The following is a 20,235-nucleotide window of genomic DNA, read 5'->3' as shown; positions in this document are numbered from 1 at the left end:
AAACAATATCCCAATGAAAAGGGGGGAATACACAATAATGAAGGCATGAAAGTACCTTCAACAAAGAAAGACACTTCCCGAAAGGGAAAGTAAGGGCTGGCTGAGGCATTTGAACTCCCTTTATCTATATCCTAACAAATAACACCTCCTGTGCCTTAAATATTTAATGTGAAATCTGTGGATTTATATAGCTTACAAAATGCCAGGGGCTTATTATCTTTACAGTTTGCATGACAGGAATATTCATATCGTTTGATTCCACAGTTTAAGACAACAGGAGCTCCTCCAGGTGCTAATGGCAGATAACTTTCATGTGGCTTCAATAATCCACTAATTATGGAACCCCTCAGGTAGAACAATGTCATTAATCTGATTAAATTATTTATATTGCTGGAAAGCTAAATCTTATTAGGTCTTCGGTATTTTATTTGGTTCTCCACATGGATATGCACAAGGGCAAGACCATCTTTTCTCCAAATGCATTTTCCTGCTGATGCAAGATCACCAACAAGGGCACCCTGAAGTCCAGAATTTTCAAGGTCCTTTTGGAACTCCATTCCTGGGAGTGAGGGCTTCCTACCATGTTTCAGTAGCAGGGCTGTAAGCCATGATAAGATTAAAGCTCTACCAGAGTCACTTACTGTTAAATGTACTGTCTAAATTAAAGTGAAGAGGCTTCATTTCTCCTGAACACATTACTGAGAAGATTATGAAAACCTTAATGCTAAACGTGCCACCCAATTACATTGAACACACACCCCCTTTCAGGTTTTTGGCAACATACTGGCCCATTTTCACATCTGTGCTGGCCAATCAGATGTTTAGTTAGAGGATTAAAGAAGTCTGGAGATTAGATTAAATCCCACTGAATTTGATGGACTACTCAAAACAAGTACCATTTATCCAAGTACTGTGTATGAGAGTACTAATTCGTAAAGTGCTTTACAACCCCTAATTTTGAAATGTCATAGGTGGTTCATCTATCATTTCCATTTTACAGAAAGGGACACTAACTCTAGACATACTTTTCTCAGAAAAATCACAAGGCCAAAAGGAAAAACACATGTTTTTAAAAATGAAAATAAATATACAAAGTGTTTCAGGGAAGGTGGGTGGCTCAGTCAGTTTAGCATCCAACTCTTGATGTCGACTCAGGTCATGATCTCACAGTTTGTGGGTTTGAGCCCCACTCTCAACAGCATAGAGCCCACTTGGGATTCTCTCTCCCCATCTCTCTGCCTCTCCCCTACCCACGCTCTCTCGCTCTCAAAAAAAATAAATAAACTTTAAAAAAAAAAACCTCTATAAAAAAATAAAAATACAAAGTGTTTCAAGTCTTATATTTGACCAAATCAATTAGTTGATAGTTTCTACTGAAACTTTCCTGAATCTAAGTGTTCCATGTCTACTTAAATTTCTGTTAAGTTTCTCACTTCCCAAATATTCTTTCTTCTTTCAAGGTTTCCAAAACACTGGGAAAAGCTGTAATAAGCCTTTCTCTTGTAGCCCAGGGCTTTCTTTTAATAGATATGTGGTCAAGACACACAGCCAATCCAGCTTCCAGCTAAATTTAAATCATATACTAGGAATAGAATTCATGATCTTATGTTACAAAAACACCATCCTCTAATAGGGCTCGTAGGACTTCAAACAACTCTATTTTGTTCTTGGACCAGCTGCTAGAAGGCACCAGAGAAACAAGCCTCTGCTCAAATCCAGTCCCAACTAACCACAGTAACTCAGAACCAGTAAGTGCCAGCATCTACCCCACCTGCATGAGCTTTCCAATTACATTCTCAGAGACAGGCTTTTGGGCCAAGCGTGTTTTGAGAGGCTGCAGGCCACACACAGTAAATCCTAGAGCAGTAGGCCAGAGGTTTATCTGTCCCAGATTTCCCTCCATGCAAAAGTGACTGTACATGTACCTGCACCACCTAGATTCCTCTCCAGAAATGAGGGATCCAGTCCACCGGTACTGGTAATGTTAGAAGGCAGACAGCCCATAACTGTCAGCCCCATATAAGGATTGCTTCTGCTGAAGGTGCTCAAGATCACCCCATTCCTAGGCAGCCCACATCCACTGAATAACGGATGTGGTGGTTATGAAGGCCCTGCTCCTTTTCCCAAGCCAGAATGATTCTGAGGATCAGTCCAGCTTCAGAGCTCCCCATGGGCTGGCTGAGGTTTCCACTGAAAATGCATTGCTTTTCAACTTCTCCCTCTGCCCAATCCTGCTTCCTCCTCTTCCCTTTCACAGTTTCAGATGCCTAGAGCACTCCCGAATCAACCTCATGCATGTTCATTTCCACTGAGTCTGCTTCCCAGAGCAGCTCAACCTGGAACAATGTTTCATCACTGTATTTCCTAAGAATTCTCTGGGTCAAGGAGCATTCTCTGCCTCTTCAAGTTCTTCTGGGTTAAATCAGGATGTCTAGGACTCAATTTGCTCAGACTCATATAATAAAAGATGAGAAAAAATGTGTCTAGTCCCAGAAGAAGATGGGAAGAAGAGAACCAAAGAGGCAATATATAAATGCGCACTAAATATATTATTTTCTTACAAGACAGACTTCTTTGGGGATAAATAAAATAGGAATGTTGAAATTAACAGGCACCAGGGGTGGCTTAGTACTCAAAAGAATACTCTGCTTCTCCTTTAGCCCTGGAGACTGACATGTTGTCAAGTACATGGTACCAACCCATTTAACAGGTGGGATGGACCAGGCTGAAATCCAAACCCAGAACTGTATGGTGTAGCCCATTCCTGGGGACTGTCATTAGTACCTGGAGGCATGGTAATGGGGAGGTTTGTATTCTAAGCCACCAAGAGAATTCCTCAAATCAGTTCATTTACAAGTGCTCCCAAATACTATGTGCTCTACATCAGGTTCCCTGGAAGCCAAGTCTGAGACGGGGTGTACTGCACAAGTGATTTTATAGCAATATAGGGGACATGCTCGCAAGTAAAATCCGTAAGGGAGGGATGGAAGAAGCCAAGATGCCGGTTCTGCTGAAGTCTACCCTTTGTCTGCTCCCACAGGGAACTCTGGAACGTGAATAGCACCACAGAGTTGTCCCACCCTGAGCAAGGAGCCTAGACTTTTTCACTCCCGTATGTGTCAGTCATTGGCTACGGGCTGTCCTCGGTTGGGATGGGGATGGCAGGAAGCACACCTCCTGAGCATTTAGATGAGGTCGCTTCTTAGGCCTGAGTTGTCTGCAGCCTGCTCTTACAGCAGTGGCAGACAGGCACACTGGCCCCACAAAGGGAATTCTCAGTGGGGCCAGCAGCGTTGACTACATGGGGCAAATACCATGTGCAAGGTGCCACACAGGCAAGAAATAAAACTGTAAGACTACATCACAACAAACATTGCCTCAGTGCCCTCCTATATCCCCACATCTATTCTAGGCTAGCCATTAAGGGTTTGGCCCTGTCATGGGATATCCCTAGAGAATAAGCTCTGTTCCTGTTGGAAGGACCCTGCAGGGATTCCTACAGGGTCTAAAGGAGAAGGATTCAAATGAGAAAACATAAAAGAAAAGGTAGTGCTCACTCATTTTTCAAGAATTATGCCTTCCCAAATTGATCATACAGAATGATCCTTTAAAAAACTGTGACTTTTATCAATAAACTTCCTTCATGGTTTATATTATTCTTATTAGTCAAGTCATTTGGAGTGTGTGATAGTAGTAAAAAGTCCTAATATTCAGAAATAAACTAAAATATCTTGATGAAATTCCAACTGCAGTCATAACATTTTACTTATCTAAATCAAATGTTTAGTCTAAAATGAAGCTAATCTCACCAAATACCTGAATGAAAGGCTCAAGAAATGATTTCCAACACCTTTACATCACTATCCAACTAATTCCAGTGCCAGGAAAGGAAGGTGTGGATCCAGTCACTAAGTCCTCACGTTGGGTTGGGCTAAACACTGACCTCAAAGTACTTTAATTTTCCACTGTTCCCTCATATTTGAGAGATTTGAACTACATGGCTCATTTATTCCAGGACTCAAACACTTGAGTACCTGAATACCTAGCATGTGCTAGACCGTGTGCTAAGAGCTCAGGACAGAGTGATAAACAAGAAAGACAAAGCCAGAGCCCTGGCAGAACTCAGGATCCAGGAAAGAAGACAGCATAAGTAAGTTCACAACTGTGATTGTGATAAATGTCACGAAGGAAACAAAAGGTGAGAAATTATAAAATAAAAGAACAGAGATATTTTAGATTAAATTTTTTATGGAAGGCATCTACAAAGAGGTAATACTGAAGCTGAGATCTAAAGATAGTAAGGAGCCAACCCTGTAAAGACAGAAGGAATAGACTGTGCCAAGGTTCTGGAGTAAACTCAGCATGTTTAAGAAACTTTAAGAAAGATTACAGTAGATCAGGTATAATGAGCAAGCTGTACAGAGGCACAAAATGAGCTTGGAAAGATCCAGATCATGTAAATCAGAAGAAAGGATGCAGATTTTACACCCCAAGAACACTGGGAAGCCATGGCAAGTTTTTAAACAGGAGTGGAACATTATCCACTTTACATATTGGCTCACACTAGTTGCTGCATGGAGAACTGACAGAAGGTAAGAGTAAGACACAGGAGATATGTAGGAGGCAATGTTGTAGCACAGCAAGAAACCGTGGTAGTCCAGTTAGGGTACTGGTGGTGGCAGCAGAAAGAAAACAAGTTTTGGAAGTGATGACATAATCTGATATATTGGTTATAGTTTGGATGTGAGGGAGTGCTAAAAAGGAAAGAAAATTCAAGAAGGATTTTCGTGTTTCTAACATAAACAACACCAGGATGGTGATGCCATTTACTTCTGAAGACTGGTGAATAAGAAGGAAAAGCTTTGGGATGGAATCAAGAATTCACTTTGGACAAAGTTGCTTAAGAGACATACTAGAAAATATGTCAAATAAGCAGCTAAATATATACATTTAGCAATCACTGGAAAGATTTTGTCCATTTATCATCATTCTCTTATTATTATTATTAATTATGATTATGATTGTGATTATAATTAGAAAATACTTAACCCCCTGAAGACAGTTTCTTCATGAATAAAATGAAATAATATGTGGGTAAGGACTCTGTAAACACACATTAAATGTATGGATATTGTATAAGAGACTCTTAAATACAAAGAACAAGCTAAGGTTGCTGTAAGGGTGTTGGGTGGGGGAATGGGCTAAATGGGTGATGGGCGTTAAGGAGGGAACTTGTTGGAATGAGCACTGGGGTGTTATATATAAGTGATGAATCACAGAGTTCTATTCCTGAAATCATTATTATACTATACATTAGCTAACTTGGATATATATAAATAAATAAATAAATAAATAAATAAATAAATAAATAAATAAATAAATATTGTATGTATGAATAATATTCAGTATTTCAATTAAAAACCCATTCTTTTTACTTAAGTCCCTCACATATGCAACACACCAGTAATACTCACACATGGCTCCCATAGATCACAGTGGTTATACCAATCCATAACAGCTAAATCATTGAGAATTCTTCTTTTGGAAGTCTATAATGTGAACTGGCTCTAGATTATGATATCTACATGTCTGTTCCCAACAGATATCTGGTGTTTCCAAGGAGACTGAAGAGGCATATATAAAAATATACTGCTGAGCATTGAGAGAAGGGAACCAAATTAATTGCCAAGCAAAGCTCACCTCCAGCGCATGTCAAATATCAGTAAATATTAAGGATTCAAGGGAAAGGACTCACTTCAATGGATGATAAAAGTCTATAGAAAGATACTTTTTCTTATACTTCACCTTCCTTATCATATTAACCTACGGAATATTTTCTCCAAGTAAAAACAAAAAGTATTTTCCTGTTAGAAGTTCCTTTAGATATAAAGAACACTCCTCTGGCCTCTGAAGAACATACTTCCAGTAAGATGCAAAGTGAATGCTGAAGTTCCAGTAACTTCTGAGGGGTTAACCCTATTTATACAAGACTCTGTCTCTTTCAACAGACCTTCTGGAGTCATAACCAGACTAATTAATCCTCTCCATGGAATTGCTCTGGCAGACAGAGTCTGGTGCCAATATTAAAAAATATATAGACATAGACAAGAAAGATACTGTAGTTTTATCACAAGAACCCTAAACTGACAACCAGATAAAGTGATCAATCATAATAAAGCAAAACTTTTGGAAATCTGTCATGGTAGCAGGAAATGTTTATCTCAGTGACCAATTTCTACAACAGACTTGGTTAATTTGGCTCCTTTCAAGAACCAGTTAAAAGATAAAATGTATTATTGCAGCTATTGTTGGTAGCGATAGTGGCATTTTCAGAAACTTCCTCTTCTTTGTCTTTGCCGTGCACTCTGAAGACACCTTTCAGAAGCATAAATTCAAAATATCATAAAATTTATTTATTAAATTAAGCTTTTAAAATTCTTTTTACGTTTAATTAATTTAATTGTTTACTTAAAGATGGTCAAGACTAAGGTCTTACCAAAATACCAACTGCTAGAATTCATTACTGTGAAGAATTTCTGGTGTATCTGAAAATGTGAAGCTTATGTGACTAGAACTTGAGATAGACAAGCAAAAGGCTTTCTGAACTCAGGGTCATGTGGTGGGATAGGGGGTAGGAAAATGAATCTCTCCGAGAAGAGAGGCATTTCCCCACAAATTTTGTAGATGTATCTCCAGAGTGAAGTTTACAAAATCTTGTTTGCATTTATTTTTATTTCTTCCTTTTTATTGCTGTATATATTTAATGATGTACATAGTACACTGGAACATCTAATTTAAATAAATAAAGTATATTTATAGATATACATTATAAATATACATGTATAGTATAGTTACATACTTATAATAGTTTTCTGATAATACTTCTAATTTTTTCCGAATAATGATAAATGATCCACATCTTTGGAGACCCCTGCTCAGAATCCCAGGGTATGACCAGTGATGCTTTAAATACATACACAAACTGACTTGCCCTGAAACCCTTTTCATGAGTATTGTAACCACTGCAAAGACTCTGATTCAGAACCAAACTGTGACTTTCTGCAAATTCAGAAAAGGAGCCCTTTTTCCAGGTGGACCTGCTAAGCAGAGCTTTGAGAACTGAGCAGGGGCCAGATTGCAGCCCCACTCACCCCAGCAGATATTCTTATGCAGTGAACAAACTGCACAAACATCCAAATGCGTGGGCCCTGCGTGTTCCACTTTCAAAGAACATGCTCAGAGCAATCACACCTCCCGCCTCCATCTGGCTAAACTTCTGGGCAGTGGCCCCAACAGCCTCACAGTTCCTTGGTGAATTTGTTTGTAGAATCCAGAGTCTGATTCTCAGCCTTACAGCCTTAGAAAGGAGATGCTGTAAGCACTGAAGAGAGATTCATTTACTTTAACCCAAGTCACAAAGTTATCAAATTTACTATTTTGACTCAAGAAAGTGTCACAGAAACCAGAATTCTCTGTACAAACAACAATGAGCACATCTCCTTGTCATAACCAAAATTACAGGGGAAGGCAAGTTATAATCAGAAAGAAAGTACCCATCAAATGAACCAAAAGCAGATGGCATCAGATCAAGATGGGCAGATGTCTATAGACAGTAGAAATGGTTTTACCAATAGGAACTAAAGTGCACTAGCTACAACTATTTGGATCCATCTCCATATTAGATGTGTTCTCACCAAGAGCTTTAACAATACAACCAGCAAACTGAACTGAACAGCCACTGGCTATCAGGCTTTCTTCCTATACAGTGTTTGAAAAGCCACAGCAATGTGTACGTCTCACTGATTCTCCTAGGTACATCCCTGGATGATAAAACATCCCCTCTCTCTTTCTTTTTGTTTTCTCTTTACATATGTTATGATGCTAAATTAGGTTTCGATAAATCCGAGAGGGAAAGCCTTCCTTCACAGGATGCTGTGAAGCTTAACTGTTAGCTATTGGCTTAACATTTAACTTTCCAAGGAAGTCCAATTGTTTTGGAACTTCTTCATGGTACCACACTGTACCCTCTCCCACCCAAGTGCCAGAAACAATGTGCTGCTCGTACTGCCTCCAGAACTGCAAGAACTTTTGACTGACAATGGTCAGTTTCTCTGCCAGGAGTCAGGCAGTCATCTACACATCTATAGAGTCTTTGGTCAACTACGGCTAGTCATGTGGCCCTCCTCATTATTAAGACATTTCTAGGGGCGCCTGGGTGGCGCAGTCGGTTAAGCGTCCGACTTCAGCCAGGTCATGATCTCGCGGTCCGTGAGTTCGAGCCCTGCGTCGGGCTCTGGGCTGATGGCTCGGAGCCTGGAGCCTGTTTCCGATTCTGTGTCTCCCTCTCTCTCTGCCCCTCCCCCATTCATGCTCTGTCTCTCTCTGTCCCAAAAATAAATATAAAAAAAAAGTTGAAAAAAAAAAAGACATTTCTACCATGCAATCTTCCTCATAACTAAGAACATCAGCATGGCAGACATTCTGATAAATGTATTATTATAATTTTGGCAACCAACAGTGACGTAATAAGGAGAAAGTGATGTGTTTAGACTCGTCTGAAAATAAACTCTACCAGGGGAAAAATGTGCCCATTCATAAAGCTGTTTACACTAATAGGGCCCAAGAGAAGAAAATTATTTATCTACAATCCAAAACATTTCTCTGAATGATAAGTTTGACCTCAGTTTCATGTCAGAGTTTAGTGGAAGAATTGTATCCCTATGTATTTTCATTTTCCTGTTAACATATGCTACACTTAGAGAAAATAAATAAGTAAAAACTAAGTCAAGTCAGTGAAGTCAACAAATTGATGTGAATTAGTTATTCATGTTTCAAAGTTGGCAGCAAAAAATGATTGCCAGAAAGTACAGGGCCTCATAGATAGACACCCAAAGTCAGCTGTTTTCCGTAAACATAGCTTCCAGACGGTTTATAACACATCCTTGGACCAGAGTTTTGGACCATTGCTCTGTTTTCTCATTAGATCTCCTCCACGTGCATAAAATGTCTCTTTTCATTTTAGTGAGTGTGAACTGGCTGCCTATTCTTCATAATGATCATTTTTTATCTTTGAACAAATTGTTAAATTTGTTATTGATCATGCATGAAAATAACTATCTGGCCTGAAACCTGGAAAAATTTATCAGACTTTACTAGTAGATGCTATTTTTGAAAGTAAAATAACATCTATTACTTAGAACCATATTAAACTATTCACACCTCTTCAAGAATTGTGATTTTCAGATTCCTATTTATACAGAAAATAGCATTTAGTTTCTTTTATGCCAGAAGCACTGGACTAGACGGTGGGGAAAATAGGAAAGCAAATTAGGCCGGGTTCCTGCCTCCAGGAATCTGACACTCTACAAGCATCAATAGGTGAGGCATGTATATACATGGCTCTACTGTGAGGCAGCATGAAATTGGGGTCATGTAAAGAAGGACCAAGTACACTGAGAATTCAGAGGGAGCCTCACTTCCAGCAGCTTTGGTCAGGGAATGCTTTCACCACAGACGAGGAGGCATCTGAGTTGGGCATTAAGCCACGAGTCAGATTTCAGAAGGCACAGATGGGGGGAATGAAGCATCGCAAGCAGACGGAATGGCATGAGCAAGGACAGAAGTAGAAAAGTACAGGGAACAAACAGTGATCCAATTTGGCTGGACCATGGTGTACCACAGGGGGTGGTGGCGCTTGAGAGTAAAGGTAAGTTGAGGTTAAATTGTGAAGGGTTTTGAATACATGGTGACAGAGAATAAACTCTTTGGAGAGCAATTGAAAAAAAAGTGAATGTGTTTATTAGAATGCATTTTAGAGCACTGATCCAGCAGTGCGGTGGGGAACCGAGGGGGAGAGAGGAAGGCAGGGGAGCAGCGGTTAATGTATGTCATATATGAGATGACTAGTGGGCTTCCCAATAGACTGCAATGAACAAAGGAGTCTGAAAAGCAGCAGGAATTTCTCTGTGTGCCATCTTTCACTCAACCTATTTTGCCCCCTTTCTGTCTATAGGAGTCAGAAAAGTCAAAGTCCACAGAGGGGTTCATCAGTCCAAAATACCAGATGTGACTTCTAGGGAACTACAGTACCTGAGGAGGTCAGAGGTGAGTGCCGAAGTCAAGTTGCAGAGCTACACTTCTAGAACGAGATAAATAAGAACAAGCACAATGCAAGGCAGTCCAGAGCAATTTGAGGGTAGGAAGAAAATCCTGCCAGATTGCCTAGAACGATTTTTTAATCTGGTGTTTTCTGATGATTAAAACATTTGTGGGGCGCCTGGATGGCTCAGTCGGTTGAGCGTCAGACTTCAGCTCAGGTCATGATCTCACGGTTTGTGGGTTCGAGCCCCACATCGGGCTCTGTGCTGACAGCTTGCTCAGAGCCTGGAGCCTGCTTCAGATTCTGTGTTTTCTTCTCTCTCTCTGCCCCTCCCCTGCTCATGCACTGTCTCACTCTGTCTCTCAAAAATAAATAAATGTAAAAGAATTTAAAAAATCTGTGAAAGCATATTTTGGGCCACATGGATAACCACCTTATTAATGAGTGCTTCCACTCTATTTCAATGCCTGCGCTTGCATTTTTCTATTGCATTGACATCCAGTAGTAGTATTGTAACTTGCATGTGCTAATGCAGAGAAAGCAGACCGGGAATTAATAGAAATGACATACTGTGCCAGTTGTAAGCCAAAGGAAATCCTGGTTAACTAAGTGAATTGTTTGACTAAAGAAATGGGAAAACTTAGTCCATGACACAAAACTAGGCAGAACTAAATAAAGGCTCAGAGTCCACTGTAATCAACAACTAAGTTTTCTTAAATCAGTGTCGAATCCGGATTTCATTGGTTTGGTAATTTTCTTGATATTTAATTTGCAAATGCATTTTGATTTTATAACTGGTTATCATCTATAACCATAATGAGCTTATACTTACAGTTACATTTGCATGTATTTAAGTACCATTATTTTAAAACAAGATCAGTTAATTCGATGTGGGAAGAATCAGTGAAAGTTTTTTTATTAAAGTGGGCCTATATATTACTAATGTTGGGAAAACATGTATTTTGGTTCACAGCTTGCTTTTAGAGTAGAGGTATGGTTACTGTTTGCTTAAATTGTCATGGCAAAAAGGACACTCATATTAATATTCTTGAGAGTGAAACCTGTGCACTTCTCAAGCTGTAAGCTTCCAAATTAAAATACATAATGAAAAACTAGTACTTAGTACCTGTTTGTGGCATTGAACTAGTTTATTTACTATGTGATTTAACAAAATAAACCCTCCTTTTGAAGCTATAGGATAAAACAACTGAACCCACATTTTTAAAATGTCTACTATAGAAGAAATTCTCCAATATTTTTCAATTTTGCTTTTATTCCATCTTAATTCCAACAGCAGATAGATCAGAGAATATAAAATAATATATATCATTATGGTAGCTGAACAGGCAAATAAAATCAGTGTATCAGTCTGCACTAGGATTATATTATTTTTAGCCTGGCTGCTATGAAGTTAGGGTTAGTGGGATTCTCTGTTACATTAACTGGCTACCAATACTGCTAAGTGTAATTAGCACCACTATTCATATCTCAACCCACGTGTGAGTCTGGCACACCTGTTGTCCTAGCCCAGGGTATCAACTGAGCAACAACCAACTGATATCCTGAGTTACGTTAAACATAGTTAGTAGTATTTCTGACATGTTTTCAAAGTATTGAGACTTTTTTTCTCATTGCTGGGATCGTATAAAGAAATACATAATTTCCCAAGAGCTTCACTAAATGTTAGCTAAGTCGTTTTTAACCTATCTCTATGAGATATTAATCCTAGTATCTATTTTATATAGTTTTGGGAACAAGAGTCAGGATGTCTGAAGCTTTAACACTCTTTGGCTCATCACATTCTTAAGGTTTCCTCTGTGAATAAAACTCTCATAGGAAATGTTTCCAGCAAGTGGTGGAACATACACGACAATTTAAGACTGACTGATTTTAGAGCTGGAAAAATTAATGTGCAGTACTAGTTTTTATATGAAGATAAATATCTTAAATAAAATGCATTGTTAAATGTACTTATCTAGCATAAATACAGAATCTAAGGCATACCAAATAATCACAAATTGCTGAATTAAAAAAGTATAGGTTTCTATCCCATCTTTTGACTGCTAACAGCGCCCTCTTAGTCTCTCAGTCAATTCCCATGCTGCCAATACCACTGACAACTGGTCTAGGAGAAAAAGAGCCATAACATAGTCAAGCTTTGATACAATGTTTCTTCTTTTTTCTCAGAGCGCTCCATTTCCACTCAGCTCTGTTCTCCCTTCTAGAAGCAAAGTCAAGTAACTGTTTTTTCCAGATCTCAAATTTGTTTTATACTAAACAAATCCCTGCAGTTCCCAATCAATTCATGCTGTCCTTTCATGCCAATTCTGCAAGATTCAGGAATCTGCTTTTCTAATGGGGGCAGCTTATTTTCAACCAACAATATGCACCTAGAGTCATGAAAAACAGTCCTGTAATCCACCATCTCCCTATTCAATGTAAATTAAGGCACCTCAAGCCTCTCTACTGCTCCCAAATGTCCAAATGTCTTTTCCATCCACCTGCTTTAGTGCCAGAAATATTATCATTAGCCCTAACCTTTGGGATAAAGTATTACACTCTGAACACTCCTATTAAATTTAAAATTATGAAGGCAACATATTGATCCATTATTAAACAGATGTGTGCAACAGAATCATCTGGTGGAGATTTTCAAAATGCACATATTGAGCCTCACCTTCCAGAATATGTAGCTTAGTAGGAAACGCTAGAGGTAATGGCATGTTGAGACAGAAGCATTCTAGGCCACTTTGATGTTCGTCCTAGCTTTAGACACACTGAAGTAATCCCTCAGTAAGCATCCAAACACAGTAGAATTAGTCTCTGTTAAGTGCCATGAAAGAAGAAGAAAAAGAATAAGTAAGTTTGATAGTAAGATGGCAGTTAGTGAGGAAAAAAGTGGGCCAGAACAGTCTGCTTTAGGGGGAAAAGAAAAAAAAGCCCTAGGAATCTAAGGGACAGTATGAAGAAATTAGACCTTGGAAGAAGTGAGGGGGATTGGGATAAGTAAATGGAACAGAAGTTTTGAAACTACTTCCTACTTTCACATAGTTTAAACAGAACTCCAGTACTGAAATTTCCAGACTTAACTTCTTTATAACTGTGATAAACAGTTGGGGGGGGGGTCCTCAGAAAGTTAAATTATAAAATTATCAAATGAATACAGCAACTCTGTTCCTAGACACACACCCAAAAGAATTGAGAACAGGTGTTCAAATATTTGTACACAAACATTTGTAGCAGCACAATCCATAGTAGCCAAAGGGTGGAAACAAAATGCCCATCAACCAATGAATGAATAAATAAACATAGTATATTCATACAACAGAACACCATTCAGTCCCAACAAGGCATGAAGTATGATACAAGCAAAACATAGATGAACATTTTTGAGTAAAGGAAGCCAGACGCAAAAGGCCATATATTATATGAATCTTTTTATATGAAATATCCATTGAAGCCAAATCCACAGAGACAGAAATCAGGTATAGCAACTGCAAGGGGCTGGGGGTGGAGGTAGGGATAGGGAAACATGGGAATGGGAAATGATGCTAATGTGTACAGGGTTTCCTTCTGTGGTGATGGAAAAGGTTCCAGAACTAGATGGTAGTGATGGCTGCACAACAGTGTGAATGTACTTAGTGCCACTGGAATTTTGATATGTACATTTTACCACGATTTTTTACTGAAGAGTAATTGATATACAATGCTGCATTAGTTTCAGGTGTACATCATAGTGATTTGATATTTATATACATTATAAAATGCTCCCCATGATCAGTCTCATTACCATCTGTCACCATACAAAGTTGTTACAATATTACTGGCCATATTACCTATGCTGTATATTACATCCCTGTGTCTTATTTATTTTATAACTAGAATTCTGTACTTCTTAATTTATTTCTCTTTATTATTTCCTTTCTCCTTCTACACCCCTCCCTTCCGGCAACCATCGGTTTGTTTTCTGTATTTATGAGTCTGCTTCTGTTTTGTTTGATTTGTTCATTTGTTTGTTAGATTTCACATAGAAGTAAAATCATACAGTATTTGTCTGTATGATTCTCTGGCTGACTCATTTCACTTGGCAAAATACCTCCCCCAGGTCCATTCACCACAACTTTTCGAGTGCTTTATAACTATGCTGTCTTTCATTCAAACACTGCCCCTCCTATAAGAACTCTGAAGAAATGCACTCACCAGTGAGATTCACATGGCCTTCTTTCTATGTTGAATTCACAGACGGTACTGAACAGGTGCGAACAGGAAACACCGGACAAGTGCAGCATCTCACATTACCCTGTGCCCTGGATAAGGAGATGAGTAAAGGACAGGGATAAGAACATTTGAACAGTGTGGGTCCCTAAATGTCACTGGGGTTTACATGATTAAACCTTGCCTACCCTCTGGAAACTTCGTGGATTGGCAGGCAATGACTATAGTATGCACCCTGCAATTTAAACTCAACCCAACGGAAAGGAGGATTCCAAAGCAGATGAAATGCCAAAGTAAATTCCCTGTGAGCAGGTACCACCTGTACCCTTACAGTGTCCCAGCAAGGATACAAAAGAGCCTGTTATGGGGAGCCTGGGTGGCTCAGTCGGTTAAGCAGCCGACTTCAGCTCAGGTCATGATCTCGCAGTTTGTGAGTTCGAGCCCCACGTCGGGCTCTGTGCTGACAGCTCAGAGCCTGGAGCCTGTTTCAGATTCTGTGTCTCCCTCTCTCTGACCCTCCCCCATTCATGCTCTGTCTCTCTCTGTCTCAAAAATAAACATTAAAAAAAATAGTCTAAAAAAAATTTAAAAAACAAAAAAACAAAAGAGCCTGTTACTCCATTATGCCACCTAATGCAGCCTTATTCCACATCTACAATGCAGAAATGTGAAAAAATGAAGTTATTTTCTGGAGAATTCAGAGAATTCCCTAACTACCTAATTACTGGCCTCCAAAGTATTCAGCTTTGAGACCTGAACAGCGGAGAAAAATATATCTCTCAAAAATAATCTTCTGATTATAGAAACAGTCCTTCAATTCATTTCTCTATGGCTGCTCTCTATGGATTTTCACAGTAGCCAGGTCCTCCCTTCATAGCTAGGCACAGCTGATTATCTTTGTTCTCACTTTAGATAACTTAGATAAGCAGAATGCATTGCCAGGTATACATGTGAGTGAACATAACAGGAAACAAAATTTGTAGGTAGAATTCAAGTCCTATAAATATCTTTTAAGACCAGGATGAATGGAAGTTCATTCAACAACATGTTTACAAAGATTGTTCTAAGGTAACAGGATTATTGGTAGTACATAGCTATTTTTCCCTTCTTTTATATATTCCAGTATGTCTGAATTTACTACAGTAAGTACCTATTTGTTTTTTTTGTTATCAAGGAAAAAATATGGTATTATTTTTTTGGCTATATGTTAAGTAAAAGAACATGTAAAAAAGAGTACATGTATATGGAGGCTCAAGAAAATTGTTACTGTGACTGTTCTATTTTCTCATATCTTTACCTATCTCTGGCTGGCTTACATCTTTCTGGCTATTGCTTTCTCAATAATAGTTTCTTAACTTTTGGTATCTTTTGTTTCTTTGATTATTACCAGACATTTTCTGGAAGATGTTGAAGTCAATAAAGTAGTATATAGGTCTAGAAGATAATAGTTAGGAAATGAAACAGAGTCCGATGAAAGAAATCAACAGATTCTTCTTTCATAGAACTTTGTGTTGAAGTATAATATACTTAAGAGAATAATGCATAAATCAAAACTATATGTATCGGGGTGCCTCGGGTGGCTCAGTCGGCTAAGCATCTGACTTCAGCTCAGGTCATGTTCTCATGGTTTGTGTGTTCAAGCCCCACATTGGGTGATCTCAAGCTCCACTTCAGGTGAGCCCAAGACCCACTATGGGTGAGTCCTGCTTCTCTCTCTCTCTCTCTCTCCCTTTCTCCCTCTCTCCCTTTCTCTGTCTCTCCCTCTCTCTCTGCCTCTCACTCACTTGTACCCTCTCTTTTTTAAAACAAAAAAAAGAAAAAAAAAAGAGGAAGTAGACATATCAATCACAAAATGAACGTTAAGTGTAACTGCCACCCAAATAATGGAACAGATCATGAATAGCACCCAGAGACCCCCCCCACATGCCTTCTCCATACCCTAACTCCACCCTCCTTTTCCAAGTTAACCACCATCTTGATCTCCAGCACCACAGACCAGCTTTGACTATTTTTAAACATTATATAAAGGAATCATACAGCATATACACTTATATGTCTGCCTTCTTCCATGTAACATAATGTTTGTCAAGTCTATCTGTGTTGTATGTGACAGTAGTTTCATTTTTGTTGTTTTATAATATTCTATTGTATAAATATACCACAATTTAATCATTGATCCTATTGTTGGTAGATATGTGGGTTGTTTACAGTTTGGTGATATTTAAAAAATACCACTATGAACATATTTATTTATGTTTTTTAGAGGACCATACTATGCACTTCTGTTGAGTATACACTTGAGAGTGAATTATTGGGTCATAGGGTAATTGGGTGTTCAGCCATAAGTGATATTGCCAAACAGTATTACAAAATGGTTGTGCCAATTTGCATTCCCACCAGCTCTGTAAGATAAAGATCTATTTGCTCCACAGTCTCACCAACTCTTGGTATTTTCCAAATTTTATTTATTTATTTATTTGTTTGTTTGTTTGTTTGTGAGTAGGCCCAGCACAGAGCCCAACACAGGACTTGAACTCATGACCCTGAGAACAAGACCTGAAATGAGATCAAGAGTCAGATGCTTAATCGACTGAGCCACCCAGGCGCCACTCCAACTTTTTAATTTTAGCCATTCTACATATTATCAGTACTACAGGTATCAGTACTACATTATTATATCTTTGTGATTTTAATTTGCATTTCTGTGATGAAATATAATGAGACTATGGACCTTTCATATGAGTCTTGGTAATTTGACTATTGTCTTTTGTGAAATGCCTGTTCAAGTATTTTGCCCACTCTTCTATTGGGTTGTCTGTATCTTTCTGTATACACACACACACACACACACATACACACACACACACACACACAAGCTTTTTAACAGGGATATTTATTACAAATGTATTCTCTCTTCCAGGGGTGTGCTTCTGTCAGGGTGGGGAGCAGATCATCTTAATGCATCATGGAGAGAGGTGATCAGAGCTTAAATATAGTTCCTGTGGCAGATGGTCTATTTTCACGTCATTTATTTGTAAGATTCAGCCCTTCAGAATCCCAAATGAAAGCCTTTCTTCTTGGCAGGCCCTTAATTCCAATTATTTCATCCCAGCCTCATGAAAGTGCTAAAATCTCTGTTCAGCTTCTCAGCCTCTTCATTGCTCCTTACAAATCAGCAAATGCCTCTGCTGGAAAAGTCATTTGGGACCATGTCCTATCTGTCTGTAAGCCAAGTGGATACAGGGAAAGATACGAGAAAACAGAATGGCAAAAATAGCAATTTGTTGGAGTTTCCATATACATGTACTTTTATTTAACATCAGGCCAAAAACAATATGGTGCTTTTAATTTTATAATATTATGGTTTTATAAATTATAATCCATTAAAAATTCTTAGAAATAATCACCATTCCAGTACCAATGAGCACTCTGACACTCAGATTGTGATTTCTAACTACCTTTTCCCACCAAAAGGAACCAACTCATTCTAAGCCTCTGGCATAAAATATTCCAGATGAACCTGGAACATTTAAATGGATAATCATTTAAATGGATAAACACTGGGACACCTGAGTGGCTCAGTCAGTTAAGCATCCAACTTCGGCTCAGGTCATGATCTCCCAGTCTGTGAGTTCAAGCGCTGCATCGGGCTCTATGCTGACAGCTCAGAGCCTGGAGCCTGTTTGGATTCTAGGTGTCCCTCTCTCTCTCTCTACCCCCCTTCTCTCTCTCAAATAAATAAATATTAAAAATAATAATAATAAAATAAATGGATAAACACTGTCAGTTGCAATGACATGGATGGAGCTAGAGTGTATTATGCTAAGTGAAATAAGTCAGTCAGAGAAAGATAAATATATAATTTCACTCATATGTGGAATTTAAGAAACAAAACAGATGCACATAGGAGAAGGGGAAAAAAAAGAAAGGGCAGAAAATCATAGAGACTCTTTTTTAATGTTTATTTATTTATTTATTTATTTATTTTATTTTTTTTTTTTTGGAGAGAAAGAGACAGAGTACAAGCAGGGGAGGGGCAGAGAGAAAGAGAGACACAGACTCTGAAGCAGGCTTCAGGCTCTGAGATGTCAGCACAGAGCCTGATGCAGGAATCGAACTCACAAAAGGTGAGACCATGACCTGAGCTGAAGTCAGACGCTTAACTGACTGAGCCACCCAGGTGCCCTAGAGATGCTTAACTTTAGAGAACAAACTGAAGGTTGATGGAGGGAGGTGGGTGGGAGATGGTTTAAATGGGTGATGGGTATTAAGGAAAGCACTTGTGATGAGCACTGGGTGTTGTATAGGTGATAAAACGCTAAATTCTACTCCTGAAACCAATATTACACTGTATTTTAACTAGCCAGAATTTAAATAAAAATTTGAAACAAAAAAATCATAGTTTAGAAGAGTTCATACTATAATTTTTATGACTTTTTCTATACTATGATTTTTTGTTTGTTTCCAATTTTTATTTGAAAAATAAAGACTATCACAGTTGTCACAAGGGCCCAGGAGCCAATCTGAAAAGGATTACACAGCCAAAGATGAAACAATCTGAATATTTATATTAATAGTAACTACAATGGATTAAAACACATCATATATGTTTAAATGAATTGGACTGCTATGATGCTAAGATAATTACTCATTGGCTACCTTTGGAGAATGCCAGGGAATGAATTCAACATTTTAAAAACTGACAAACAACAACAAAATCAAGAATATATCTTGCATTTCCTATGCTAACTATACTTGAGGATAACCAAACAGTTGGTGAGGGAAAGTATTTTCTTACAGAAATATTTCACCTTATAAATTAGGGAGAAATTATAGTGTTAAATTGTGATCAATGTACAAGTCCTGCTAACCTAACAAATGCAGAAAATTATCATTAATGGCTCCTCAAATCACCAAAAAAGTGATAACCAGATATGTGCTTCCTAGTGGAAGTAGATAAGATAGATAAGTGGAAGTAGATAAAAAGAAGACTCCAGATCTAACTTTCAGTTTCTAATAAATATGGGGAATGAGGATTTTATTAAATGATAGTTTGAGTATGCAATCTCAAATCAAGATTATGGACAACTATACAGACCCAATGACCAAGTTTTCCAATGGATGGGGAGTGGGGAGAGAGGAGAACCTATACATTACAAGAAAATTAAAAGACATATCAACCAATTGCAATATGCAAATCTTATTTGGATTCTGATTTGAACAATTGTTAAAAAAATTTTTTTTAAATAATCTGGGAAATTTGACCACTGACTAAAGCTATTTGATGATATAATAGTATTATTATTACTTTTTCAGGTATAATAATGGCTACATAATTATGTTGTCTTAAAAGAGTCCTTATCTTTTAGAGATACATACTAAAATATTATGAATAGAATGATTCAATGTCTTGGATTTGCTTCAAAATGATCCATCTGTGGGGGGAAGTTAGATGAAACAGGATTTGCCATGAGTTAAAAATTGATCAAGAGAGGCGACAGGAATATGGATCTTTTTAGTGCTATTTCTTCTTCCATTTGTGTAAAGATAATAAAAAGTTTAAAATTCTAGAACATTTACAATTACCCCCTAAGTATGCACCTAACATTTAAAAGTATCTTCTTTCTATGGGCAAATATTAAGGCTTGGCAAAAATAAACTATTGGGACTATGTCAAATGAAAAGTTTCTGCACAGTGAAGGAAACAACAAAACTAAAGGCAAACTATGGAGTGGGAGATGATTCTTGCAAATGACACACACAATAAAGGGTTAATATCCAAAACATACAAAGAACTTATAAAACTCAACACCCAAAAACCAAATAATCCAATTAAAAAAATGGGCAGAAGACATGAATAGACACCTCTCCAAAGAAGACATACAGATAGCCAATAGACACATGAAAAGATACTAATCATT

General features: G+C 38.1%; 1 long non-coding RNA gene across 1 annotated transcript; it reads left to right on the top strand.

Moving 5' to 3' along the window:
- The first annotated feature begins 9,572 nt into the window (after window positions 1-9,572).
- Window positions 9,573-17,567, top strand: LOC113596144 (uncharacterized). Its single transcript, XR_003416870.2, has 4 exons — window positions 9,573-9,706; window positions 10,013-10,108; window positions 16,815-16,970; window positions 17,235-17,567. It is a non-coding gene; the product is annotated as an uncharacterized LOC113596144 (long non-coding RNA).
- Window positions 17,568-20,235: the final 2,668 nt, after the last annotated feature.

The sequence above is a fragment of the Acinonyx jubatus genome, chromosome D4 (genome assembly GCF_027475565.1).
Source record: "Acinonyx jubatus isolate Ajub_Pintada_27869175 chromosome D4, VMU_Ajub_asm_v1.0, whole genome shotgun sequence".
NCBI classification, from domain to species: Eukaryota; Metazoa; Chordata; class Mammalia; order Carnivora; family Felidae; genus Acinonyx; species Acinonyx jubatus.
The sequence above is the reverse complement of the archived record's forward strand: the minus strand, read 5'-3'. Positions and strand labels throughout refer to the sequence as shown.